We start from the raw sequence: 3,008 nt of genomic DNA, 5'->3' as shown, positions 1-3,008 counted from the left end.
TGCTGGGAGGAATATACCTCCCATCTACCACTATACCCTTTACTGCATCACACTACTAACAGGTGATATTGATTTTACTATACTGAACAACTTCACTGTTAGCATAAAAGACACAGGTTTGATTACTTCTGGATTCCCCATTTCCCCTGAGGAAGCTACCGCTGTGCATGGTGATACGCATGGGGGCTCTCTCCTTCCCTACTCTGATGCTTGTTTAGCTGCATCTATTAGGTCTAGTCTCAAGCTTTCATTACACTGCTTCTCACACAGGGACAGTATATCTTTTGTTCTCCATTATTTATATTTTTCTGTGAACTTACCTTTTGTGATCACATTCATCGATTGTCATGTTTTCCCTTATGTTTCCCTATTAGTGTATGATTTATCTTTATAACCTGTTTTTTGTTTTTTTTTTGGGGGGGGGGTTCCCCATGTGACTACTCATGTATAGTTTCTATTTTCTCCCTTGGAGGATGGAGTAGGGGTGATTGCTTTATCACATGAAATTCCCTGTTATTTTCTGCACTCTTTGGAGTGTGTTTTTAATTGTCCTTCTGTGTTTTTGCTTTTTTTATTATTATTATTATTATTATTTACATTTTTGGTCTTATGATTTACCAGTGATCCAAAATTCTTGCACACCACCTTTTTGTTTTTTGTTTTTTTTTTCCCCCTGTGTTTTTATAGCTATTTATTTATTTATTTTTTTTTATAATTCTTTATCTTGACAACAATGACAAAACATACAACGTTAGGTCACCACCTGCGGTATGCGGCCATGGAATAGCTACTGCATCTGTTGCTGTCCTCTGGGGCGGATGGTAGTAGCAGCTGAGGTGATTCTGTTCCCCACAGGTGGAGCGGGCCCCGGGGAGGATGATGAGGGGAGTAGTAATGGTGGGCACCAAAGCGAGGGGCAGCAGCGCTGGGAATGACAGGCGGACACAGTCTCTGTGGGTTCCGGGTGTTTTACGCAGTTCTTTAAGTAACCCGGTTGCCCCTTCTGAAGCACTGGCCACCGCTGTGATGGGCCCCAGCCGATTTCGAGCAGTTAGAGGTCACCGCCGGTGTTCCCACTGTGAGTCCTTTCTGGTCGGGGTCCCTCCAATCCTGGTGCATGTGGAATATGGAACAGGTCGCTGGTGTTTCATGCACTCACCGCAGACTCTGGAATCCCGTGTAGCTGTAGAGAACCCGGGCTGAGCTGGATGTGTAGCGCCCATAAGCCACTCAGGGCACTACAGGGAACTGCATCCTCATGGGGATGCAGGATCTACCCCCTGGGACATGGAATACCAGTGCCAGAAACACCCACACACACCAAAACTCTAGTTACCACTCCCCACCAGGGGGCACTGCCTAGTCAGACAAGGGGAGGGCCACCTAGAGGGTGGAGCCTGACCAAGGAACTAGACAGCCTGGTGGGAGGGGACTGCAGTCAGTCTGTCTGTGACGACCCTGGACTAGTCAGGGTGTCACATTGAACTGCACTCCTTTTCTTCTGGTGCAGGACTCAAACCCCCATGGTTCTAAGAGCCTAACCTTTGGTATTGCTCCATCACCATTCAAATCCTACTCACACCACACCCTGTCAGGCACACTAGTGGGTAGTCTAGCTGGAACAGGGCCACTCGCCTAGGGGTCAAACAGACTGGTTGGGAGGGAGGAGGTCAGTGAGAGGAAGTGAAATGAAGAGCAGAGCTTAGAGTTCAGTCGAGTAGTAGCTACCAAAGAGTGAGGAGCAGGGTGTTGGAGCTTCCTGGGGACCTTTGGCTAGGTCGCAGACAGTGGTCTGGGACCACAGGAGTCGGAGACCTGGTCGCAGGGTATTGGATAAAGGTGCCCGGCTTAGTTTAGGAGAACGGTCGGAACCGGAGTACCTAGTAACCGAACCGGTACCGAGCATGGCGGGGTACTGGACCCTAGGTCAGGGAGTAGCTTCAAGCAACCTGATAATTGGACTGGTGGAGATATCGGGTGAACCCAGTGTGTCATGTAGAACTATTGAAGGGTCTCCATCCCCCTCCTGTCCACCATCAGCCAGAGATCGTCATGACGATTATCTGATTGGCCTGGAAGCTTAAGGTATTTATGACTTTGGGTGATGGTAGAACCAAAGCCAAAAGCTGCAGAGAAAGACAATTCTTTGTAATATTGGCGGGAAAACTCCCAAAGCAGGTTTTGAAGTGCAACTTTAATGCTAGAAAGATGAAAAACACATTGCCAGAATCCCTGCGTCGTGCGGAACCCAGCGCACCGTCTCACCTGACGAGGAGATCGACGGAATCACGACAAATTAGTATTGGCCAGTAAAATTGTGCTAGAGGCGTTGTGTTTGGTATCAATGTAACTGTAAAATCGAGATATTAAATATGACGCTAATATCTTTCACCTGTGTGACCCAGGAGCAAAGATATGAAAAACCCTAGAATTATGGAACTCTGTGAACATCAGAGCACAGCCCACAAGTGACTGTAAAATGATGTCACAGGCAAGGGGGGCTAGCAAGAGCATAAGAGACAGTTCCTGTCTTGGGGGCTCAGTCAGTACTTAGGAGGGCATCATGAAGGGTGATGCTGGCCGATTCTAACATCTCTTGGAGACCCTCCCTCCATAAGCAGACGTCACTTCTATGGAACAAGCTTAGTAAGTTTCACGTTTATACCTTTTATTTTATGTAACTGTTATGTCGTAATGTGTATTGTTCCCTTTTGTAAATTCTTGTATATTCTTTAAACACTGCCTATTTTCGGATTAAATATATAAAAATTTAAGAGTTTCTTTCCTTATGCTTTATATACGAATCCAAAACCCCGAAGGGCCTTATGCTATCTGAAACGGGTCCCCAGCTACCTGTAGAAAGTCTGGGTGGTGGCAGCGTAATTGTTATTGCATAGAATTATTGGAGTGCTATCATTAAGGGTACCGAGGTATATAAATATTCCATTAGCAGGAATTGGGGATATATACATTTACCCTTGCTGTGAGACCTCCAATATTTGGCATTA

This window comes from Anomaloglossus baeobatrachus, chromosome 4, assembly GCF_048569485.1.
Source record: "Anomaloglossus baeobatrachus isolate aAnoBae1 chromosome 4, aAnoBae1.hap1, whole genome shotgun sequence".
Classification (NCBI taxonomy): Eukaryota; Metazoa; Chordata; class Amphibia; order Anura; family Aromobatidae; genus Anomaloglossus; species Anomaloglossus baeobatrachus.
The sequence above is the reverse complement of the archived record's forward strand: the minus strand, read 5'-3'. Positions refer to the sequence as shown.